Source organism: Manis pentadactyla, chromosome 12 (assembly GCF_030020395.1).
Source record: "Manis pentadactyla isolate mManPen7 chromosome 12, mManPen7.hap1, whole genome shotgun sequence".
Lineage (NCBI taxonomy): Eukaryota > Metazoa > Chordata > Mammalia > Pholidota > Manidae > Manis > Manis pentadactyla.
Genome location: NC_080030.1, coordinates 23840726 through 23867020, shown reverse-complemented (window position 1 = coordinate 23867020; position 26295 = coordinate 23840726). Strand labels below are relative to the sequence as shown.

General features: G+C 45.5%; 1 long non-coding RNA gene across 1 annotated transcript in view; it reads left to right on the top strand.

The window, feature by feature from the left end:
- The first annotated feature begins 1880 nt into the window (after positions 1-1880).
- LOC118923022 (uncharacterized) overlaps positions 1881-26295 on the top strand; it is a 39227-nt gene continuing 14812 nt past the window's right edge. The window contains exon 1 of the long non-coding RNA XR_008993146.1: positions 1881-4243. This is a non-coding gene — a long non-coding RNA (uncharacterized LOC118923022). The remainder of the gene's footprint in view (positions 4244-26295) is intronic.

Sequence of the window (26295 nt, the reverse complement as noted above, 5' to 3'; positions counted from 1 at the left end):
GTAAGCTGTATGCAATCTTTGCCCCTTTTGCAGCCCTCTTGCTGTTAGGAAGTCTTTCAGACTGCCCACATTTCTTTTGTCCCAGAGCAGCCAGATATGGATCCCTGCTTTCCACAAGTGGCTGGAATCTCAGTCTCTCCAGGAATTCTGCCTTTTGTAGCTTTCCAACCACTTAATCATGAGAGTACCATGAAAAGCACCATGAAATGTAGGTTTGTGCTCCCAGAACAGATCTCCAGATTTAGGTTTTCAGAAGTCCCAGGACTCCACTCTCTGCCTGCTCCGTTTCTCTTCCTCCTGCTGGTTAACTGGGGTGGGGGAAGGGCTTGGGTCTAGCCAGGCCACAGCTTTGGTATGTTATCCTGTTCCGTGAGGTTTATTCTTTTCTCCAGGTGTATGCAGTCTGGTGCAGCCTTCTTTCCTTTTGATCTTCCAAGATTAGTGGTATTAATTATATTTTTGTATTATATGTTGTTTTAGGAAGAAGTCTCTGTCTCATCTCTCATGCCACCATCTTTAATCCTAAAACAGAAGAGCTTTTAATTCTCTTTTTACTGATAAGGAAAGTGAGGCTTCCAGAGCAAAATTAAATGCTTCAGGCCACATCAAAAATATGCTTTATAATACAGTCAGAATTTCAATCAAATTCTTAGCTGAGTCCCAGCCTCAATTTTTCTTCAGTATCAAAGAATTTAAAGTATTTCTTTCCCCATAGAATTTAAATTCCTAATAGTCACACCCATCCAACTCCACCCATGTCCCTATCCCCTGACAACTACTAATCTGTTCTGTCTGTATAGTTTTGTCAATTTGAAGATGTTCTGTAAATGGAATCACACAAAATGTGCCTTTTGATATGGATTATTTTTTCATTAAGCATAGTGCCCTTCAGTTCTATCCAAGTTGTTGCACATATTGATAATTCTTTTTATTGGTGTTATTTTATTGTACATATGTTTTCTTAGATTCTGTTTGTCAGTTTGCCATCCATTCATCACAAAGCCAATTATATTACCTGTACTTTCTTATTTTCTGTGTTCTTGGTCCTCTGGCATTTGGAGGCATTACAGACCTCCCTCCCAGGGCTGGCCAATACTTAGTGATAGCAAGGTCTTGGCCAGAAGCATACTTTTCATATACAAACCAACCAAACCATGCCTTTCATATACAAACATCCCAAGACAATAGTTCCCTTGCCTTGAAACATCCTAGGGCCTTGTACCAGGCAGCTGTAGACTGCTGTTGTGTTAAGAAACACAACTGGGTAAAAAACATTGGCTTTATTCAATGAGTTGTGAATCGGGGACATCCAATCTAGCCTGTAGAAAGGAGCTAGGACAACTATACCAGGGAATAGATTTTATAGACAGAAGAGTTCAGGAACAAAGAAGTTGTACTGGTATCTTCTAGGTTATAGCATCTTTCCTTCCATGTTCCATCTTCATCAGTCTTCCAACTCTTCCATATCTCAGGACCACTTCCTGGCTGTGTTCATGAGCTGCCCAATGATCTGTTCCATTGTACCCAATAAGATTTTCTCTTGTTATAATTTATGAATGCTCTTCTTGAAGATACAATGAGAAGTCTGTGACCTGGAGGAAAACCCTCTTCTAATCATGCTGGCACCCCAGTCTCATATTTCCAGCCTTGAGAACTATGAGCAATAAATTTCTCTTTATAAATAGCAATTTATAATATTTATAATATAAATTTGTATTTATTTTCTACTAAATTTGTGATAAATTTATATTATAAAATATAACGTATAATTTAATATATCTATAATTTATATAACAAATGCTGTGGTATTTTGTTAAAGCAACCGAACAAAGGCAGATCTTCAGATTTAAAATATTTTAATGATACTGTGAGAGGTTTATCTTTTACCCTGACAATTTTTTTTATCTTTTAAAAAACTTTTCATTTATTTTTTCCAGTTTTATTAAGATACAATTAACTCTTACCTTTTTCATTTATACCATGTCATTGAATTGAAGCATTTTCAGCATTCCTTACTCCTTTTTTGTGCCCTCCCATATTCTAACTATAATTTAGATGCCTTCTCAAGCTCTGCTTCCAGCATTTGGGATGCCATCCTTGTCTCCGCTCTTGCCAGTTTTCTTCTGAATTCTTCAGTGCTGGGTTTAACAATGAAAGCTCATGTTGAGCATTACACACAGCATGAGAGAATTGCTGAAGAATTTTCTTAGAAGCACAATTCCTGGGCTCATACACTTCACTCTCTTGCTGTTCCTTCTTTTCTCTTGTTTTATCATTTGTAGTTGATTTGCTTCCCAAAGTATTTCCAATATTCAAATCTTCACCTTTTCCAGGCTCAGAATTAGAACCACAGTCATTCTCCACTTGTAATAGGACAAAACAGGAAACAGTGGTGGGAACAGAACTAAGTGCCTCAGAGACCATTGTAAAGGTTTTTCTTTTGAAATACTTCTGTCAAGAAGAAGTCATTCATGAATGAAAGCCAGATTTCACCCAGATGCTCAGTTAGATGCTCCAAAATGTATTCTCCCAACATACACAGAGAACAATATAGAGCCAGGTGAGACCTGACTCTGAGCAGAGTAGCAGCTTCTAAAACCTGTCGCTCAAGGGCCCTGTCGCTAGGTTTGCCCTGGCGGGTCTCCCTGCTGCAGCCGTGGCCCAAGTGCCAGGGTGTGGGGTCTGATTCAGGTCCCCCAGGCTGAACCCTCAACAGCCGGTGGCAGAACAGATACACTGCTTTAGGGACTCTGGAGCTGGCACCTGCCTACAGTGTTCTTTATGACCCAGCCTTAGAATTCACATACTTTCATTTCCAACTACAGGCTCAACAAGATTCAAGAGGAGACACAATTGGCTTTCTCTCCCCCTCAAAGCCATATTGAAAGAACATGTGTGAGATGGGGAGATCTTGTGACTATTTGGAAAAAATAAGCAGCCACAACACTCTTGCCAGAAGCAAGTATGTTTGAAATAGTTTTTCTTCCCTTGAGTTTGGATTTGGTCATGTGACATGCTTTGGCCGAGAAGCCAGCTTCCATCTGGTGTTTCTTGCAACTCTTGTATTAGAACCTCGAGCTATAATGTAAGATGTCTAAAGCGACCATGCTGGTTAAGAAGACCAGACTAGCCCCATGGAAAGACCACATGGGGAAACTCTGATGTTACATGAAATAAGAGAGATGTCCAGCCAGCTCCCAGTTGCTTCTGGAACTCCACACTGTTTCAGGTTCAGCTCTCATGAAAAACCTGAGCCAGAGCTGTACAGCCAGTCTGTTTCTGAATTCCTGACCCAGAGAAACCATGGAAGATAATCAATGATAGCTATTGTTTGAAACCATTAAACTTGAGAGACCGAATGTACAGACGATTCCAGCTCATACATGACACATGACAACAGAACTCTGACCCACAAACTCTGCAGCAACCAACTGGTTTTCAGGAAGGAAGCCAAGCTACAACCTTGGCAGCAATCAGATCACAACACCCAGGACTTGTTCGGTGACTGCCTGCTTCCCTGTTTTTTTTTGCCTCGGCTTCCAGTTCAGGACCAACCAGAGAAAGCCATACCAATCCCCAAATCAGTCACATAAAATGCACTGCTCCTAGTTAAGCCCACCTCCGGTTTCTCTATGCCAATAACCTCCAATCAGAGTATGCCTGGAGATGGCCCTTTTCCACTCCCAGTTTCCTGAATGCCATTGAGTCTCTGCCAAACACAAGTGACAGTGGCTGTAATGCCAATAATTTGAAAGAACCCAACGGTGACAAGAGAAAGCATTAATTACATCAATGATATGTAAAGTCTGAAAATATTGCGGGAAGAACACTTAATGTTCAACATTTATGTTAAAAGCGGCTTAGGAAGACAAATATTTATATGAAATGATACAAGCTTAAGTATAGCTATGTCTGAGTGGAGAAATTACAGGTATTGTTTATTCCTGATTATGGACGGTGCGTGAAGGCTCCAGCGTTTTGGGGTTCTGACATCACCTGCAGTGGCCATGCCATACCCCCGCCGTGCCTTGGGCACTGCTTTGGGCACACCCCCAGCCTTCACAGGGGCTTCTAGGAAATGAGGTCCCCCTGCCAAGTGCCGGCAACTCTCTCTGCATGGGCAGCACGGATTGGGCCTTCTTGGCGATGGGGCAAATGGGCCGAGCAGATCTTCTGCTGGGCTGCTATCTGAGAAGGCACTGTGGCGGCCTGGAGCCTGAGATCCACACAGACAACTGAAAAGGTGAGTCCCCCAATCTTACGGCCTGAGGGTGGTGGGAATAGCCGGCAGTCTTAGGGCACAGGGAGGTGCAGGGGTCATGCAATGGAGGAAACGCGTTCTTCAATAAAGTTAATGAGCCAGTTAAATATACAGGGTCCTATTAATAGTTTAAGGAACAGCAGAATCACTGGCCCAGCAAGGCCAGTTAGAAGAGATGTTAGCCACGGATTCTATTCAAACCATCCCTGGAACTAAGACTTTTTATTTTCTAACATTTTATTCCTACGCTGGATGTTTTCTTTTACTTTGGCTAGATAGCTCCTAACTATGCCACACTTATTTGCATAAAAACAACAATCTTCTTGAAGGGCTATACATAAGCCTCCCTGTGACATGAACAGGAGGTCCAGTCCTCTACGATTTTGCAACACCACTTCAGCCGGGGAATCAGTTTGATCTTGCAACTGAATCATGGTGGTTTCAAACTTCTCCATATCTTGATCAGCTTCCTCTGTTAGGGCAGCAAGCCCTAAGTCTCTTTTTACTAGAGCCGCTGTGCCTACTGCAGCTGATCCGGCTCCACTGAGCCCAACCAGAGCAGGGATCAGTAAAGGGGCAGCCTGATCCACCTAGGAAATCTCACAGGGGAAACGGAGGTAGCTACCTTTAGTCCCAATATGCACTTTATAACTTTTGTACAATTAAACATTACAGAGTAAAGTACTGTGGAAATGCAGGCTGAGACTTGAGTCCAGCTAGGAGAGACAGGTAAGCACAGTAAAACAATTTAACAGTTACCCAATAGATAATAGAAAGGCTGACTTTTTTGAGGAATAGTCCAGTGCAGGGGTGCAACAGCACAGAGTCCAATGCCCAGAATAAAAGACAGCACTCTGATGAGAGCCAGGATCCATGGCATGCAGGTGTCCATCAGTCAGATGGCAATCGTCAGATGCAGAGGTGGAGAGGATCTGGAGGTCTGGTTGGGCCTCTAACTGATGTGCTTCCTCGTCAGGATGATGGGCCCTTTTTACTCTGGAATGATGGACTCCCGGAGTGATGCCTGCAACCTTGAGGGCAGTAGGAGTAGTTAGAACAACAATGTGGGGGCCAGTCTACTGAGATTTGAGGGGGTCTTTTTTCTAATCTTTAACTCAGACTGAGTCCCCAGCCTGGAAGGAATGTACTGTGGTTCCTAGAGAGATCGGGACTCTATGGTGTATTGTTATAGTTTATTTAGGGTGGCTTCCAAGACTTGGAGCTGTTCTCTTGCTTCCTTATGTCTTATTTGGTGTAGGTTCCCTGGGAGCCTTCCTAAACATGGGGGTAATTACTGATACACTAATTCAAAAGGGAAAAATAAACCTTGAGTTCCAAGTGTGCAGTGAGCATGCAGGAGAGCCAGGGGCAGTGAATCTGACCACGGGAGGCCAGTTTCTTAGCAAAATTTAACTAGGGTTCTTTTGAGGGTGCAGTTCATTCACTCTACTTTCCCTGAACTCTGTCGCCTTTATGCAGTGTGAAGTTTCCAGGAAATATTGAGGGATTCAGTTAATGTTTGCACTACATCTGCTACAAAGGCAGGCCCATTGTCACTGGATTGTGGACGGTAGGCCAAACCAGGGCACAGTTTCTCTCAGGAGGACTTTGGCTACCTCCCGGCTTCGTTCTCTTCTGGTTGGGGAGGCTTCGACCCAGCCAGAGTTATGTACACACTATTACTAGGAGGCATCTGAGTCCCCTGCTTGGCTGGACATCCGTGAAGTCTATCTCAAGGTCTTCAAAGGGGGCAACTCCCATTCTTGGAACACCAGGTGGGAGTCATGGGACAGATCAAGCATTATTTCTGCAACAAGTTTCACACTGTCTACTCACTGCTCAGCAGAGTGCTGGTGACTGGCTGATGTAGTATTGCTTTTAGAGGAGGGCCTCCAGGGAAGTTTTCCCAGGTGGGTGAGCTGGTGCTATTTGCTGACTAGTTGCTTCCTGGTTGCAGGTGAGACAAAGAAATGTCTATCTGGCAATATCCACCATCCATTTTCAGTTAAAGTGGCTCCTTCAGTTATGGCCCAGTCTTTCTCCATTCCAGTGTACCTGGGTGGAGGGGCCTCTACCGGGGGTGTCAGGGCCATAGTGAGAGAAGGAGCTCTCCCTGCTTCCTTACTGGCTTCTGCTTTGGCAGCTTCATCTGCCTTTCAATTCCCCTGTGCTATAGGGTTGTTTTCCTTTTAATGTTCTTTGCAATGCAGAATTGCTACGTTTATTATGTACGAAGAGATTGAAGGGCCTTTTTATATCTGGCAGCCCTAGGGCTGGTACCTGTTCTGAAGCAGTTTTAATTTCCAGGAAGGTGGCTCTTGCGTCTTTTGTCTAAGCAGGGGCTTTGAGTCTGGCCTCCCCCGCACCCCAGGAGGTTGCAGAGGGACCTTGCCATTGCTGAGAATCCAGGAATCCAGATTTTTGCAGAAACCGGTGGCCCCTAGGAATTCTCGCATGCCCCCCCCATCCTGGGCTGGGGCAAGGAGTTAATGACCTTTTCTTCTCTGGCATTAGTGCCCTTTCTCCCTGGTTGTGGAGGAAGCCTAAGTACCGGACTTGCTCCTGGCAGATTTGTGTCTTTTATGAGGCTCAGTATCCTGAGTCTGACAGAAGTTGCAGGAGGACCTTTGTGCCTTTTGCACAATTTTCCTGGGTGTCACTGGCAAAGAGGAGGTCTTCTACCTACCACAGGAGGGCTCAGCATGTGGGATCTCTCAGAAAGCTGGCAAGGACTGCAGCCAATGCCACTCCAAAGAGAGTGAGTGAGTTCTTGAACTCTTGTGGAAGATAAGTCCATGTTAACTGCATCTGCCCCCTTATCCAGTTCAGTCCATTCAAAGGCAAATAAGAGCTGGCTTTGCGGGGCCAGCCAGAGGCTGAGAAAGGCATTTTTAAATCTGGGCAAGTGAACTATTTGGCAGGCTCTAGGATCTGGCTGAGGAGGGTGTACAGGTTTGGAACCACCACGTGTAAAGCAGCAGTCACTCTATTAATGGCTCGCAGGTCTTGAACAGGCTGGTACTCTCCTCCTGACCTTTTGACTAGTAGAAGCAGGGTGTTCCAGGGTGACTGACACTCGGTTAGAATGCCTGCCTCTCTGAGTCTGATCAGGTGTTCCTGGATGCCTGCTCTCGCCTCTTGTGAGAGGGGATACTGCCGCTGTCTTTGTGCTTCTGAGAATAGTTATAGTCTTTTTCACTGAAGAGGACAACAGGGAGAGTGACCACAGAGTGTTCTGCTGCTGTGTCAACTATAAAAGTCATGTTTTGGCCCCCCACTTTCATTTTGACCGTGGGCTCATGGGGGCCGAGTGCGAGAGAGCCTGGTCCTTGCCAATCTGAGTCTGCTCCTGCCATGCTAATGAGCCTTTCCGCATGGGGCTCCTCCTGGCAGCGACTGGGCCTTGGAGCTTTGCTTTGTTTGGGGCATTCATTCTCCCAATGCCCCTTCTCTTCATAGTAAGCACACTGGTCCCTGGCTAGGGGGTTCCTGGACTTCCCCCCTCTAGGTGGCTGGCTTCTCCCTGCCTTCTGCCATCTCTCTCTCTCATTGCAGCTTCCAGGAGACTTGGGTTTTTCCTTATTTGTCTTTTACCCTCTCTGTTGGCCTGAACTTCTCTGTTTAGATATATTTTGTTGGCAATTTCAGTCATCCCAGCAAAGCCCTCAAGCTTTTGGAGCTTTCATCTGATGTCTGGGGCAGCTTGGGCTACGGATGTGGTGTTTACTAGCCGCTGGCTCCCTGGTGACTCAGGGTCGAAGGGGGTGTAGATGTGGTAAGTTTCACACAGTCTCTCATTGTAGTCTCCAGGAGACTCTTCTGGTTGTTGAGTGACTGAAGAAACTTTAATCATGTTCGTAGGCTTGTTGGACCCAGCTTTGATCCCCTGGAGGAGAGCATCCTGATATTGGTGAATCTGGTGCTGTCCCTCACAGGTGGTGAAGTCCCTTTTGGGATGCTCCTTGGGGACAGTGATTTCAGCCTATGGACCCCGGCTGCCTCCTCTCTTCCCCTGTGAACAGGGTGTGGTGATGCTGTTGACAGTTTTTCTTTAGGTTGGCTGATGGATTTGGAAGAGGGATTACATAAGATCAATGAGAGCTTGTGGCTTTTCAGATGGGGTTTCAGTTGTGGAGAAGGGTTGATAGTAAAACATGGACTGGCTGGGCTGGATGGTCCCATACTTACTATGTTTTTCAGGCACCCACATGTCTTGCACTGGCATCTGAAGGGCACCTGCTCCCAGCTGAGGGTGCAGTCTGGCTGCTGGTCTGGTGGGTTCACTGGTTCTGGAGTTGGCAGGGAGGCTGACGGTGGCGGGGTATCAGGGACTGAGAGCTGGGTGCTGATGGCCTTGGAGGCAAATAAGTGGGGGGGGCAATATTAGCTGTTCCTCTGGATCACTAGTAAAAATGTGCAGAGGCTCAGGTTTCTGTTGATTCTTTCCAAGTTTCTTTGTTGAGGCAACTAAGACCCTACCCTATCCTTGCCTGTTGCAAGTGAATTGCACCCAAGGGGGAAGGTTCTGGGCAACCTCTAAACAGGAGTTAAAGTATGGGAACTGATTAAGATGACCTGGATCTCTAGGGATGACCCGCCAGGCTCAGCAGATTGTTGGGACATCTAGGGTTCCTTCTGGAGGCCACCCTACACCAAAGGTTGGCAATACAGATTCACACAGGGTTTTCAACCTGCCAGGAGTTAATTTTACTCTGTTGTTATCTGAAAATCCCTTCCTGAAATTCTTGATCATAGTGTCAAGTTTCCCTAACCCCATGACGTGTCCGTGGATGGTGCTGTGACAACAGACAAGGGAGGGATGCCTCCTCTAGAGAGGAGACCAGTCAGACTCCTTATGGAGACGTTGGCCAAGCCTTGGCTGAGGTACACCCGTATAAGTCCCAGGCCACATCAGCCGAAGCTGAATCACCAATATGCCGTGATGGCTGACTGCGAAAGCAGATGAGGGCCCAGATTCCGTAGCACAGGACCCACACCCACACCCACCCAGAGTTTAAATATTCCCCCCCGGGCATGTCTACCTGTGAGACTTCTAATAAGTCTCTGGGAGGTGATCAGCCTCCCCTTACACCCCAGTGGGTGCGACTGGCTGGGTCAGTTGCCCCAGGGTCTTACCGGATTCAATTTCAGAACCAGGTCCTCACCTGCCAAGCCTCCTTGAGTCCCACGTGAACAGCGGAGTGGGGCCAGCCTAGGGTGACCAGGCGGAAGACTGCCGAAAGATCAGGCATGGCACACCTTTTCTGTTGTGATCTCCTGTTCCATCACTGCCCCACCGTTGCCCTACACTGGTGGCAACAAAGAGCCAGCACGCTTGGGTCAGGGAACTACACTTTATGTAAAATACTGAATAAAAGCCTGTACTGGATCACTGATGGAAAAACCAAGCAGTACTCAGAGGTCTTGGTGTACTGAGGCCTTATTTCACACCTGAGGGCTCAGAGGGGAGTAATCTCCTAAAAGTCTGAGCCCCGAACAAAGGCAAAGGGAGCAATATACATCTTTCTGCTTCCTTATCTGTAACATTCCTACATGCACAGCAAGCAAGCTGGCAAGGGGGAGGGCATTTAGGGAGTGAAGCTTGGGAATCGGTGCTCCGCAGAGCGGGAAACCAAGGGAGTGTTTTTTTGGTTTGTATTAAGGGGGGTGAGGCGGAGGGGAGACACCTCGTAAATTACTGTCCTTGTGTTGTTTGTGTTGAGGTGGGAGCGAGACAGAGTGAAGTCACCTGCTAGGTTGCTGTCCTTGTGAATCTTCCTTATCAGTCTAGCCATTTGGGATACTGTTTGAATAAGAGAAAGATACTTTACTAAAAATGAGACTTTCTATTTTCAGCTTTAGATGTTCTCTTTTATATCAGTTATTTTCCAGATATTAGAATGCTTTTTTCTAAAAATAGAAATTGTTTTTTGACTTCTGTCTCTTAACTTAAAAATTACCAATGCTTTTATAACATTTTATACCTTGGCTGCTCTCAGTTTCCCTTAAACATTTTAACATTTTAAAGTAATGAGGCTAAGCCTGGACTACTGGACTTCCATTTATAGTATGAGGTGTGACAACTCATACACTTAACACACTTTAACAGCTGTATGTTATTTGTGCTTGAAAACTTGTTCTGGGTTCAGAAACGAGAGCATGTATAACTACATATTAAAATGACACAAGAATTTTCATGTTTGATTACTAACTGAAGGAAAGAACATTCTTCTCTTCTTCCTACTCCATGTCTTGAAAGTACCCACTTTCCTTCCCTTTGATAAAGATGGCTTTATGGTAGCTTCATCACCACCACACATGCACCCGCTCTTTCACTATTGACAGGAGCTTCCTCAAACCGAAAATAAAAACAAGGAAAGAAATGCTGTTTGAAGGAATGCTGTCTTTAACATAATATGGTACGCTGGAGCTGAAAAAGTCCTTAGCTTTTCTGGGCCAACCCTCATCTTGGATAAAAGTAAGGGGAAATACAGGCCAAATCACAGTCCAGTGTGGTGGGAAGAATGTACGTATCTTTGGAATAACGCAGACCCGAATTTGAGGAGCAGGTGATATTGAAGTGTTGTGCCCCGTTTCCTTGAGTCCCCCATGTGGAGCCACAGTCACCAGCCTCAGTCACGAGATGTAAGACCAAAACAGGTCTTTATTGCTGGTTCGAACTAGGGTTTCAGTGGCCCATCAAAACACAGGACTCGGTCTGAGACCCTGAACAAAGTTCCCTTTTTGCTTTTATACTTTTGGAAATTGGGCGTGGCTTGAGCAGAAAACTTCTTACCCAAGATGGAGGACACAGAACAAAAATGGAGGGACAGTTATTCAAGATGGGGGACACAAAATGGAGGCACATAGTTATTCAAGATGGGGGACACAAAATGGAGGCACATTGTTATTCAAGATGGGGAACACAAAATGGAGGCAGGGGTCAAGCTAACCTTCCAGGGGTCCCACATTCCCCCCTTTCTCTTTTGTGCCTGAGTGGGCATTCTTGTCCCACTATGGGTCTGCATTTAGTTGGTGGCATTGAGGAGGAATGAGTGACGGGGGCAGCGGCTGGAGTGTCATGGCGCAGGATGGCGATGCAGCTTCAGCTTAAGGGGGTTCTGCAGGTGCGCTCTCACTGTCCACTGTTCTTCAGCAGGTGCGGGTGCCTTCTCTGGGTTGGCTCGCTGGACGTGCGAGTAATGGATCCATGGCCCAGTGCCGTCTACCTTAAGGGCTGTAGGGGTAGTAAGGAGTACAACATAAGGCCCTTTCCATCTAGGTTCCAAAGTTTTGGAACGGTGATGTTTTACCCATACTTCTCCTGGTTTGAGGTCATGTTGTGCCTCCTGGTGGCCGGGGCTACCCCCAACGGCTCGTAAGAGGGGCCACACCTCCCGGTGTACTTCGTGCAGCCTCTCCAAGGCTTCCCGAAGGGCTGGGGGTCCCAGGGATTCAGGAGTTGAGGCTGAGTGGGGTAAGATAGGAGGGGGAGCCCTGAACATGATTTCAAAAGGGGTCAGTCCTAACCAATAAGGGGTGTTCTGAGCTTGGAACAGGGCGAAGGGAAGGAGGGTCACCCAATCTCCGCCAGTCTCTAGAGCCAATTTAGTGAGGGTCTCCTTTAGGGTCCAATTCATCCTCCCTACTTGTCCTGAACTCTGGGGGTTGTACTCACAATGCAATTTCCAATTTACCCCCAGGTGGGCAGCTACCCTCTGTATAGCCTCTGCAGAGAACGCTGGTCCATTGTCTGATCCTGTGGTCGGGCAGGCCATATCTAGGCATGATTTCTTCTAGCAATTTCTTACCCACTACTAGTGCCGTTTCATTGTAGGGAATGCTTCTACCCACCCGGAAAAAGTGTCCACCATCACTAGCAGGTACTGGTACCCATATCGGCCAGGTCTCACCTCAGTGAAGTCTACTTCCCAATGTTGCCCTGGCACGTGGCCCTGAAGGCGAAGTTCTGTGTGTGTCTCTTTAACTCGGCTCAGTTGCATTACCTAGCATGCAGTGCATGATCTCAAGAGAACCTGTACGTGGGCCTTGGCCCCCGGGATCCGGATCTTGACTTTTTCTAAGAGCACTTGAGTCGAGTCTTCCTCTCACCCAGGTGGGTGGAGGAGTGCAAATTAGTTAGTATCTGGTTTTCTAAGGCCTCGGGTAATATTAGCCATCCACCTTGGTCTCAGTACCATCCGAAGTCCATCTTCTCTATCCTAGACTGTCTCTTGATCCACTGCATGTCTGAGGAGGAGTGGAGTACTCGGGGCTGGGGGGAAGGGTTCCCATACCTGGCGGTGGTATCTGGTGCAACTGTAGCCCAAAGACTTGAGATGTTGCTGCCCAACGGGCAGCCTCATCTGCCCTGCAGTTGCCCAGGGCTTCTGCACTGTCCCCCTTTTGGTGCCGAGGGATGTGGACCACTGCCACTGCCCGGGGTTCATGTACAGCAGCCAGCAGGCGGAGGATATCATCTTGGTTCTTGATGCTCTTTCCTTCTGCCGTGCAGAACCCCCGCTCCTTTTATATGGGTCCGTGCACATGGAGGGTCCCAAAGGCATAGTGGCTATTGGTGTAAACCATCAGATGCTTTCCTTTTCCTCATTCTAGTGCCTCTGCCAGCACTATCAACTCCACTCGCTGGGCTGACGTGCCTTGGGGCAGAGTCTCTGACCAGACAATCCCCCCCTCTTTGTCCACTACGGTGGCTCCCGCATACCTGTGACTGTCCTGTACAAAGCTGCTCCCGTCTTTGAATCACACAAGGTTACTATTGCTCAGTGGGGTGTCCTTCAGATCTGGTCTCATGGTCATGGTATCAGCTAGGATCTCTTGGCAGTCGTGGAGGGGAGCTTCTTTGAATAGGAGCGGTAGCATTGTTGCTGGGTTCAGCGCGGTAGGAGGCATGAACTGCATGTGAGAAGTGTCTAATAAGAGAGCCTGGTAGTGCGTGAGGCGGGTATTTGTCATCCAGTGCCCTGGCAGCTGGCGCAGCAGTCTTTCCACCACATGGGGCACGATGATGGTGAGGGGCTGACCGAACGTAAGTTTGCCAGCGCCCTTGACTAATAGGGAGGTGGCTGCTATAACTTGGAGGCAGGGGGGCCATCTGGCCACCACCAGGTCCAACTTCTTAGACAGGTATGCAACCTGGCATTTCCATGGACCGAGAGGCTGCACCAAAACAGCCTTGGCTATTCCTTTGGCCTCACTGACATAAAAGAAAAAGGGTTTCTCCAGGTCTGGCAGTGCCAGAGCGGGTGACTCTAGTAGGGCCGTCTTTAGCCTGTCAAAGGCCTTTTGGTGAGTCTCAGTCCATCCCCAACCCAGGGCTTCCTTGCTAGCAGCATAGAGGGGCTGGGCTATTTCAGCGAACTCTGGTATCCACATGGGGCAATATCCCACTGACCCCAGAAATTTTCTTACCGCTCGCGCAGATTTGGGTTGTGGTATCCGCAGGACAGTCTCTGTCATTTCGGGGGTCAACCATCTCTGCCCTCCTTTTAGACGGTAGCCCAGGTATCTTACCTCTTGCTGGGCTATCTGGGCCTTTGTGGCGCTCACCCGATACCCTAGGCGCCCAAGCTCTCTTAGGAGATTGACAGTAGCCTGCTCACACTTCTCTTGTGTTGCTGAGGGTAGAAGGAGATCATCTACATATTGGAGGAGGGTCACTTCTGCATGTCAAGTCCAGTATTCTTGGAGCTCTTCTCCCAGGGCCTCGTTGAAAATCGTGGGGGAGTTTTTGAATCCCTGGGGCAGGCAAGTCCAGGTCAGTTGTTGTGGGGTCCCCTGCTCATTATCAGTCCACTCAAATGCAAAAAGGTCTTGGCTCCCGGGGGCTAGGGCAAGGCTTAAAAAAGCATCCTTTAAGTCTAGGATGGTGTACCATACTTGTCGGGGCTCTAGGCTGCTGAGAAGTGTGTATGGGTTCGGGATGGTGGGATGGATGTCTTCCGTCCTGGTATTAACAGCCTGGATGTCTTGCACTGGGTGGTAGCCCCCTCCTGGTTTCCGCACAGGGAGTAGCGGGGTGTTCAAGGGGAATTGACACTTTCGCAATATTCCCACTTTCAGTAGACGGTGTATGTGGGGGGAGAACCCCTGTCGGGCTTCCCCAGGGAATTGGGTATTGCCTTAGTCGGCGCAGCTCCCGGCTTCAGGTGGCTAATCAGGAGGTCGGTGCCATGTCTCTTCCGGCCCTGCAGTCTCCACCCATGCCTGAGGAATCTCCCGTACCCACCTCTGAATTTCTGGTGACAGCTTGTAACCATGTTCAGCCAGTTAGTAGAGATGGTATTCATCTTGCAGACTCAGGTCAATACCTGTAGGGGTCTCCCTTCTCCGTCTGTGACTTCCATCCCATGTGGTTGGAAATGAATCTGTGCATGGACTTTGCTCAGGAGGTCTCTGCCCAGGAGGGGGGTGGGGCATTCCAGAATCACCAAGAAGGCATGTTGAACAGTCTTGGACCCGAACTTAACTTCTCGGCGAGTGGTCCATGGATAGCACTTAGTGCCAGTGGCCCCCTGTACCCAGCTTTTTTGGGAGGAGATGGGCCCAGCACTCTGTGTTATAACAGAGTGTTGGGCCCCAGTGTCCACCATAAAACGCATTGGTTCCCCCTCAATCTGTAGAGTTACCCAGGACTTGGGGAGGGGGCCTGAATCCCTACCCCCTCAGTCACTGTCTTCTCCCGAATACATCACCCAATGTTTAGGGGCCCCATCGGGTTTTAGTCCTCCTTGGGGGGCATGAAGGCAATGCAGATGGGGGCACTCATTCTTCTAGTGCCCCATTTCTTTGCAGTAGGCACACTGGGTGGACTTCAGGTTTCTGGGGAAAGGCCCTTCTTTTTCTTTATTCCAAACTAAGCTGCCATTTCCTGGACAGGTGCAGCCGTAAACCCCTCTGTAAACCCCATATGCTCTCTCCACCACTCTTTCCCTTTAAGGGGCCTAAGGAGCCTCGGGGCGGATGGCCATCCTGGGCCCCCAAGTGGAAGATGCGGGCCAGTTCCTTTTGATTCTTATGGTTTTCTTCTGCCCTAACTTTCCTCTCTTCTATCCAGATCCTGTCCTCTCTTTCCTCGGGAGTCTCTCGGTTGGTGTAGACCCGCTCTGCTATTCGGAGTAGGTCTTGTGTAGTCTGTTCCCCGAGTCTATCTATCTTCTGTAACTTTTTCCTGATATCAGGGGCTGCCTGGTTGACAAAAGCTAAGACTAAGGTGGCCCTTGTCTCGTCTGCTGAAGGGTCTAGAGGAGTGTATTGTCTAAATGCTTCCGTTAATCTCTTGAGGAAAGTGGCTGGGCTCTCCTGGGGCTCCTGTCTAATGGAATTTACCTTGGACAGATTAGTGGGTTTCCTGGCAGCTGCCCAGAGACCGGCCATCAGAGTCTGCCGGTAGACTCGGAGATGCTCCCTACCTTCTGCCATTTCAAAATCCCAGTTGGGGCGCATTAAGTGAAATCCTTCATCGATGAGGTGGGGCTGCATGGTGGGACAGCCATCGATGCCTGGCACCAGTTTGCAAGCCTCCGTGAAGATCCTCTCCCTTTCCTCGGTGGTGAAAAGTACTTGGAGGAGCTGCTGGCAGTCCTCCCAAGTAGGACTGTGGGTAAAAAGGATAGATTCTACCAGGTCAATAAGACCCTGGGGTTTCTCAGAGAAAGGGGCATTTGGGGTTTTCCAGTTATAGAGATCACTAGAGGAGAAAGGCCAGTATTGATCATTACGACCCCCATCGGGCCTCTGGGGCCCAATCGCTTGGACCAGAGGGCTTGGACGTTGGAGTCATCCGAATCTGTGTCTGTGGAGGCAGAGGATTTGTTAGTCTGGTGTCTACCCCTGGTGCCAAAAGACGGCCCCCCATGTGGCCGCCCCTGGGAGGGGGGAGCCAGACTGGGCTCAGGGTGCTCTTGGAGCGGACTGTCGGCCCGCGGATAAGGGGGAGGTGGAGGCGGTAATGCTGGTACGGTGGGTTGGATTGCCTCGGCCTCTAAATCAAGAACTTTAGGTTAGGGGCCTGATTCTGGGAGAACTTTAGAGTCAACTGGCTTCTTGTCGCCTGAGGTGGATGTTACCATGGCTTGGACTGCTGAGGGTGGCAGCCCCAGGGGGGTAGGTGCCACGGGAGTGGGTGGAGAGAGAAAAGGTTTTAGCCAGCGAGGAGGATTTTTAACAAGGGACTGCCAGGTGAGTATGTAGGGGATTTGATCCGGGCCCTGGGTCCATAACTCTGTCTCGAACCGCCTGAATCACAGAGAGAGCAAAAGATCCCTCTCGGGGCCATCCTATACCGAACGCAGGCCATTCTGCAGAACAAAAGGTTATGAGTTTGCTCTTCCGGACTTCCAAACTAAGATTACTAGCCTTGGTTCTGAAATCAGAAAAATGGTCAGTCATGAGGGTCAGTGGTGAAGATTGCCCTTGCCCCATAGTTGGGTGATGACTGTGAGGGTAAGAGTAATAGAGGGAAAAAGTCAAAACTGGCCAGACAACAACAACAACACAAAACAAAACAATATGACTAACAAAAGTAGATAATGACAACACAAATCAAGACAATAAGACTAACAAAACCAGCCAAAAAAACAAATTCTCCCGGGAGTCTGATAGAAATATTCCAAATATTCTTCAGTTAGTCTTTCCTCTGTAGAAGACTTTCCCCAGAGACCCATGAACCGTTCGCTACGGTCCTGAGCCTGCAACAGCCTCCCGGCATGTCCGCCGGCCCCGGTCTTATGTTGCCTTAAACCAGACGGGGCAGGTCTTGCTAGGACTTCTACCCCTGCAATAGCCTCCCGACATGTCCGCCAGCCCCAGTCTTACATTGCCCTAAACCAGATGGAGGCAGGTCTTGCGGAAGGACTTCTGCCTCCTCTATTCCAGCTGGCCTGCGGCTGGTGTGACTAGTCACTTCCAAATTCAATAAAGACCTTACCCGGTGGTTGGGGGCTGCTGCTCCCCATGGGGATCCTGGACAAGCCCCCAAATGTGCCCCATTTCCTTGAGTACCCCATGTGGAGCTGCAATCACCAGCCTCAGTCGTGAGATGTAAGAGCAAAATGGGTCTTTATTGCTAGTTTGAACTAGGGTCTCAGTGACCCATCAAAACACAAGACTCGGTCTGAGACCCTAAACAAAGTTCCCTTTTTGCTTTTATACATTTGGAAATTGGGCGTGGCTTGAGCGGGAAACTTCTTACTCAAGATAGAGGACACAGAACAAAAATGGAGGGACATAGTTATTCAAGATGGGGGACACAAAATGGAGGCAGGGGTCAAGCTAACCTTCCAGGGGTCCCACGGAAGTTTCACATTTCTGATAATTTTCTCCTTTGAAAAATTACAGCTAATCATCCTTCATTTTGTTGTTTACTTTTGGGCACCAGATAAAAAGAGGAGCAGACATTTGTGGATGAAGACATTGCTCTTTGACTCACAAGTCATAATAAACACATAGAAAGTCAGCCACAGAGTAAAGCTCTTAAATTATTGAATATATTCAATTTTCTGTGAAGAGAATGAGTCCATGAAGTCAAAGGAATGTTCTGCCCTCTTCAATATTGAAAGGGTATCTCGCCATGACCCTCCTTACCCTGAACGACTCAGGAGACATGGGCCCACACAAGAGATTGTATTACCTGAAAGAGAAAGTGGCTGCCTCCAGAAGAGAGAGAGAGGGAGCAGCAGCGTGGTAGAGAGTTGTGCCTTTTATTGTGGTGGAGTATTGCTTGGCCTGTTGCCTTGGGAGAGTGTTGGGTTGTTTAGATTAAGGTGGGGCAAGCCCAGACAAGTTCAGGCATAATTCTCACCAGTTTATGTGCTTGGGACAGTGGGGTAAATGGAGGATAAATTACTATATTCTTATATTCCTCCCTTTTCTGTTTTATAAGTGGTAGAGGATTTGGGAAGGGGTGAAGGTCAGTCTTCAGTAACTGCTTCCTGCTGATTAGGGGCGATGAAGTTCATTTTTGTATTGATGGGGGGCAGTCCTCAGATGAGCCCTCGGCCTGAAGTGGCAATGGCGTGTTCCAGGTTTAATAAGGATCATCATCTTTGGAGAGCCGTTGGTAGTCCTGTAATATAAGCTGCTTAAAGGTTTGGTTAGAAATTTTTTGCATTTAAACTGATTGCTATGTTTACATAGAGTGGCTGAATTACAGCATTCTTTGGGGTCATATGTATAGCCAGAAAAGCAACCTGTAGGGAAAAGGGAATCCTTGATGGTGCAATCTTTTGGACAGTCTGAAAGAGAAAAAAGGGCTGATGTTGGGAAGATAGGTCTGGTGAGAATAAGTGTTGAGACCAGGGTTAACAATCCTGAAGCATGACGCATGGCGGTTGTAAGGGAGGTCTTAGGACTTTGTGCTGGCAGAAACTTCTTCAGTGATGAGTGGAAGTGGAGATGAATGCCAGGAAATGTGGAGAGTAAGAGGTCCCATCAGGGTGGAGGAGTAGGAACCTGTGGGAGATATGGTGGGAGGAGAATAAGGTGAGACAAACAGCTTACGGTGGGAGTTGTGTAACCAATGGGGAAGACCCTGGAGTTTAACTGCAGTTGGCATGGTAAGGATTACTGTGTATGGTCTTTGCTATTTGGGAGTTAGGGATGGTGTCTTTGTTGTTTGGACCAGGCATGGTTTGGAGAAGTTTTTTCCTGTCTATGGTAATGGCCTTGTAGCCCATGGAGAGCTGAACTCTCAGGCATGTGACCTGAGCGGCAGACAGCTGAACTTTGGAGGGTGAGACCAGATAGCCCTGTCCTGAGAGAAAGTTTAAAAGGAGAATAGCATCTTGTTGAGAGGTTTGTAGGGAGGGACTGCATGGGAGGGGATCATGTACATATTGAAGGAGGGTTGAGCTTGACAGAGTAACGGATTTGAGGTCTTGTGCTAGAGCTTATCCAAAAAGGTGGGGACTCTCACTAAAGCCTTGGGGAAGGACTTGTTAAGTGGTCTCTGAAAATTAAAAATTAACTTAACATAAGGAATTTCCCATCTTGATTTCTCTCTGGGATACTGGCATCTTTATCTGGGAGCATATCAAAAGGCTGCCTGCTCAGCTCCCAAGGTGAGCTGAGGTATTCTCTATTTGCTAAAGGATCCTGCCTCTTAAACTTCCTGGGTGTTAAAATAGAATCTTATCTTTAAGATGGAATTTTTCCTGCCTTTTCCTATGCCATCTACAGCATAGCAGGGTCTGCCTGCTAAATTAGTTGCTCAGTTTGCAAAGTTACCTCATCATATCTGAAGGAGGAAAGACAGCACATAGGCCTGGGCTTTTTAGTATGCTAAAGTGAATCTTATACACGATTACAAATGACATGTGCTACTCTTTATCTGGGGAACATTAACTGATCTCACTGAAGAATGATTCTAGAGCTAAATGTTCAACATAGTTTTAGTAGGGGGCGGGGGTTCCTAGCTTGTAGTTTTACATTGCTCTGACTGAAAATATTCTGCCTTGCTTTTTCGAGAGGCCCTCACCCTGTTCTGTCTTAGCCCATGGTCCCTGTCTCATTCCCCTCTCTACATATAGAGACCCTAGCTGCTGCTAGGGAAAGGGGGCAACGACTGCCCTGGCTGCTTCATGCTGAGAGGGGGCACAGTACGGGGTGCAGTTAGATCACCACCACTGGTCAGTTGAGAGGACCTCGGAAGATTGGTGCTTCTATTCTGTGTTCCATTTCTATTACTATTTGCAGTTTTATGGCTTCTAAGCAGGATTGAACAAATCATGTTATTAGGTTAAGTAGCAACATCTGGAGTTGGGTTTTCCATTCTGGAAGGACAAACTTGAGATTAAGAATGCATTGCTGAATATGAGAACTAGAAATATGAAGATTCTAATTGAGAATCATAGCCAGATATCATGGGGAAACTAGAATTCTGGATCGAGTTTACATCTCAATGACTAGTATTAGGATTTAGTATAGATAAGACTGCATTATTGAAATAATGCTTTTCTCTAAAACCACCCTCATTTTTATTAGAAGTAGCCAGATTAAGAAATGCTGTTTGACTCAATTATTTGCATAAGTGCAGCAAGAAGAGTAATTGATTACATAGGATCTTTTAAATGTGCTTTGCTGGAACTTTTTATAAGGAATTTCAAATTGGACTTTTAAAGGCTTCTTGAGGCAAGAAAGCCAAGCCAGACTTGCCATTAGGTTGTGCCTGCAGTACCTGTAGATTTGGGTGAATTCCTCTCTTCTTGAGGTTCCCAAAACATTCCTGAGGTTTCTGGACCTGCCAGGAAGTGAACTTCCTTATACACCTTGTAACACTGCTGGGAACTCTGTAAGCAAGGTACCAGGCCAGTTCTTCCAAGGGGCTTTGTTGGCTTTATAAAGTCAACCTTAGTTCCTTAAAGCTGCTCTCAGGTATAACATTCCAGTCAAAGCCTTGCTAATATAACCAGTGTTTGTTTTTTTATTTTTTTATTTTTTGTATAATTAATCTACTGTTTCATGAAGAACATTATGTTTACTAGACTCCCCCCATCACCAAGTCCCCCCAACAAACCCCATTACAGTCACTGTCCATCAGCTGTAATTGATTACATAGGATCTTTTAAATGTGCTTTGCTGGAACTTCTTATAAGGAATTTCAAACTGGACTTTGTAAGTAATTTGCTGTAGAATCACTACTTCTCTCTGTCGCACAGCCCTCCCCGTGCCCCCCTCACATTATACATGCTCTACATGCTCTTCGTAATGTCCTCTTTCTTACCCCCACTTATCCCTCCCTTCCCACCCCTCCTCCTCAGTCCCTTTCCTTTTGGTAATTATTAGTCCATTCTTGGGTTCTGTGTTTCTGCTGTTGTTTTTTTCCTTCAGTTTTTTCATTGTTCTTATACTCCACATATGAGTGAAATCATTTGGTATTTGTCTTTGCCTGGCATAGTTCACTGAGCAAAAATACCCTCTCGCTCCATCCATATTGTTGCAAATGGTAGGATTTGTTTTCTTCTTATGGCTGAATAATACTCCATTGTGTATATGTGCCACATTTTCTTTATCCATTCATCTACTGATGGACACTTAGGTTGCTTCCATTTCTTGGCTATTGTAAATAGTGCTGCGATAAACATAGCGGCGAATCTGTCTTTTTCAAACTGGGCTGCTGCATTCTTAGGGTAAATTCCTATAAGTGGAATCCCTAGATCAAATGGCATTTCTATTTTGAACTTTTTGAGGAACCTCCATACTGCTTTCCACTGTGGTTGAAGTAGTTTACATTCCCACCAGCAGTGTAAGAGGGTTCCCATTTCTCCACAACCTCACCAACATTTGTTGTTGTTTGTCTTTTTGATGGTGGCAATCCTTACTGTTGTGAGGTGGTATCTCATTGTGGTTTAAATTTTCATTTCTCTGATGACTAGTGATACGGAGCATCTTTTCATGTGTCTGTTGGCCATCTAAATTTCTTCTTTGGAGAACTGTTCAGCTCCTCTGCCCATTTTTTAATTGGGTTATTTGCTTTTTGTTTGTTGAGGTGTATGAGTTCTTTATATATTTTGGATGTCAACCCTTTATCGGATCTGTCATTTATGAATATATTCTCTCATACTGTAGGATGCCTTTTTGTTCTATTGATGGTATCCTTTGCTGTACAGAAGCATTTCATCTTGATATAGTCCCACTTGTTCATTTTTGCTTTTGTTTCCCTTGCCCAGGGAGATACGTTCATGAGGAAGTCACTCATGTTTATGTCCAAAAGATTTTTGCCTTTTTTCCTAAGAGTTTTATGGTTTCATGACTTACATTCCGGTCTTTGATCCATTTAGAATTTACTTTTGTGTATGGCGTTAGAAAATGGGGTTAGAAATTGGACCATTCTCTTACATGTACCTGTCCAGTTTTGCCAACACCAACTGTTGAAGAGGCTGTCATTTCCCCATTGTATGTCCATGGCTCCTTTATCATATATTAATTGACCATCTATGTTTGGGTTAATATCTAGACTCTCTCTCTCTGTTGTGTTCCACTCGTCTGTAGGTCTGTTCTTGTGCCAGTACCAAATTGTCTTGATTACTGTGGCTTTGTAGTAGAGCTTGAAGTGGGGGAACGAGATCCCCCCCCGACTTTATTCTTCCTTCTCAGGATTGCTTTGGCTGTTCAAGGTCTTTGGTGGTTCCATATTAATTTTTGAACTATTTGCTCCAGTTCGTTGAAGAATGCTGTTGGTAATTTGATAGGGATTACACTGAATCTGTAGATTGCTTTGGACAGGATGGCCATTTTGACGATATTAATTCTTCCTAGCCAAGAGCATGGTAAAAATTTCGATTTGTTGGTGTCTTCTTTAATTTCTCTTAAGAGTGTCTTATAGTTTTCAGGGTATAGATCTTTCACTTCCTTGGTTAGGTTTTTTCCTAGGTATTTTATTCTTTTTGATGCAATTGTGAATGGAATTGTTTTCCTGATTTCTCTTTCTGTTAATTCATCATTAGCATGTACAAAAGTAACAGATTTCTGTGTATTTTGTACCCTGCAACTTTGCTGAATTCAGATACTAGTTCTAGTCGTTCTGGAGTGAGTTCTTTAGGGTTTTTTATGTACAATGCCATGTCATCTGCAAATAATGACAGTTTGACTTCTTCTTTACCAATCTGGTTGCCTTGTATTTCTTTTTTTCGTCTGATTGCTGTGTCTAGAACTTCCAGTACTATGTTGAATAACAGTGGGGAGAGTGGGTATCCCTGTATTGTTCCCAATCTTAGGTGAAAAGCTTTCAGCTTCTCGCTGCTAAGTATGATGTTGGCTGTAGGGTTGTCATATATGGCCTTTTTATGTTGAGGTAGTTGCCCTCTATACCCAGTTTGTTGAGAGTTTTTATCATGAATGAACGTTGAATTTTGTCAAATGCTTTTTCAGCATCTATGAAGATGATCATGTGATTTTTGTCCTTTTTGTTGATGTGGATGATGTTGATGGATTTTTGAATGTTGTACCATCTTTGCATCCCTGAGATGAATCCCATTTGGTCATGATGTATGATCCTCTTGATGTATTTTTGAATTTGGTTTGCTAATATTTATTGAGTATTTTTTGCATCTGTGTTCATCAGGGATATTGGTCTGTAATTTTCCTTTTTGGTAGGGTCTTTGCCTGGTTTTAGTATTAGAGTGATGCCGGCTTCATAGAATGAGTTTGGAAGTATTCCCTCCTTTTCTATTTTTTAAAAAACTTTATGGAGAATGGATATTATGTCTTCTCTTTATGTCTGATAAAATTCAGCAGTGAATCCACCTGACCCAACGGTTTTGTTCTTGGGTAGTTTTGTGATTATTGCTTCAATTTGTTTGCTAGTAATTGGTCTGTTTAGATTTTCTGTTTCTTCCTTGGTCAGTCTTAGAATGTATTTTTCTAGGAAGTTGTCCATTTCTTCTAGGTTTTGCAGCTTGTTAACATAGATATTTTCATAGTATTCTCTAATAATTTTTTGTATTTCTGTGAGGTCCATGATCGTTTTTCCTTTCTCATTTCTGATTCTGCTAATATGTGTAGATTCTCTTTTTCTCTTAGTAAGTCTGGCTAGGGGTTTATCTATTTTGGTTATATTCTGAAAGAACCAGCTCTTGGTTTCATTGATTTTTTTTTTCTATTATTTTATTGTTCTCAATTTTATTTTTTTTTCTCTGATCTTTATTATGTCCCTCCTTCTGCTGACTTTGGGCTTCATTTGTTCTTCTTTTTCCAGTTTCAATAATTGTGACTAAACTATTCATTTGGGAATGTTCTTCCTTCTTTAGATAGGCCTGGATTGCTATGTACTTTCCTGTTAAAACTGCCTTTGCTCCATCCCACCGAAGATAGGGTTTTATGGTGTTGGTGTCATTTGTCTCCATATATTGCTCGATCTCTATTTTAATTTGGTTATTGATCCATCGGTTATTTAGGAGCATGTTGTTAAGCCTCCATGTGTTTGTGAGCCTTTTTGTTTTCTTTGTACAATTAGTTTCCAGTTTTATACCTTTGTGGTCAGAAGTTGGTTGGTAGAATTTCAATCTTTTTGAATTTACTGAGGCTCTTTTTGTGGCCTAGTATGTGACCTATTCTGGAGAATGTCCCATGTGCACTTGAGAAGAATGTGTATCCTGTTCCTTTTGGGTGTTGGGTCCTGTAGGTGTCTGTTAAGTCCATCTGTTCTACTGTGTTTTCAGTGCCTCTGTGTCCTTACTTATTTTCTGTCCAGTGGATGTGTCCTTTGGATTGAGTGGTGTGTTGAAGTCTCCTAGAACAAATGCATTGCATTGTGTTTCCTCCTTTAATTCTGTTAGTATTTGTTTCACATATGTTGGTGCTCATGTATTGGGTACATATATATTTATAATGATTATGTCCTCTTGTTTGGCTGACCCCTTTATCATTATGTAATGTCCTTCTTTATCTCCTGTTACTTTCTTTGTTTTGAAGTCTATTTTGTCTGATACCAGTAGTGCTACACCTGCTTTTTTCTCCCTGTTGTTTTCATGAAATATCTTTTTCCATCCCTTGACTTTTAGTCTGTGTATGTCTTTGGGTTTGGGGTGAGTCTCTTATAAGCAGCATATAGATGGGTCTTGCTTTTTTATCCATTCTGTTACAATGTGTTTTTTGATTGGTGCATTCAGTCAGTTTACATTTTGGGTGATTTTGAGAGATATGTACTTATTGCCATTGCAGGCTTTAGATTCGTGGTTACCAAAGGTGCAAGGTTGGCTTCTTTACTATCTAACTGTTTAACTTAACTTGCTTATTAAGTTGTTGTAAGCACAGTCTGATGATTCTTTTCCTCCCTTTTTATTTCTCCTCCAATCTTTATATGTTAGGTGTTTTATTCTGTCTTTTGTGTTTTCTTTGACTCCTTTTGTGAGTAGTTGATTTTATTTTTTTGCCCTTAGTATTTGGTTGGTCTGCTTTCTTTGCTGTGATTTTATTTTCTCTGGTGACATCTATTTAGCCTTAGGAGTGCTTCCATCTAGATCAGTCCCTCTAAAATACCCTGTAGAGGTGGTTTGTGGGAGGCAAATTCCCTCAACTTTTGCTTGTCTGGGAATTGTTTAATCCCTCCTTCATATTTAAATGTTAATCGTGCTGGATACAGTATTCTTGGTTCAAGGCCCTTTGTTTCATTGTATTAAATATATCATGCCATTTTCTTCTGGCCTATAAAGTTTATGTTGAGAAGTCTGATGGGTTTTCCTTTGTAGGTGACCTTTTTTCTCTGGCTACCATTAATACTCTGTCCTTGTCTTTGATCTTTGACATTTTAATTATTATATGTCTTGGTGTAGTCCTCCTTGGGACCCTTGTGTTGGGAGTTATGTGGGCCTCCATGGTCTGAGAGACTATTTATTCCCCCAGTCTGGGGAAGTTTTCAACAATTATTTCTTCAAAGACACTTTGTATCCTTTTCTCTTTTTCTTCTGGTACCCCTATGTTGCGAATATTGTACCATTTGGATTGGTCACACAGTTCTCTTAATATTCTTTCATTCCTAGAGATGCTTTTATCTCTTCATCAGCTTCTCTGTGTTCCTGTTCTCTGATTTCTATTCCATTACCGGCCTCTTGCACCTCATCGAGTCTGCTCTTTAGTCCTTCCAGAGATTGTTTTATTTCTGTATTCTCCCTCTGTACTTGCTCCTTTAGCTGTAGAATATTTCTCTGCAGATCCATCAGCATGGTTATTACCTTTATGTTGAATTCTTTTTCAGGGAGAGTGGTCAAGTCTATCTCCCCAGGCCCTCTCTTGGTGGTTGTGTCAGTAGTTTTGGACTGGACCAAATTCTTCTGCCTTTTCATGGCATTAGAGGTAGTTGTAGGTACTTGGCACGTGTGTCAGCTCAGAGAACAATGTCCTGCACATGGAGAGCAGCTTCCAGTTTTATTTTTCTGAGCTGCCATGGGCGGGGCAGCCGTCAGGGCAGCCCAGAGCCCCGTGGGGGAGGCAGGCCACCACGTGTGCTCTCCTGCGAGAACGGCAACCTTTCACGCCCTTTCCCTGCTTCCTCTGTCTGTGCTCTAGTGCTGCATACT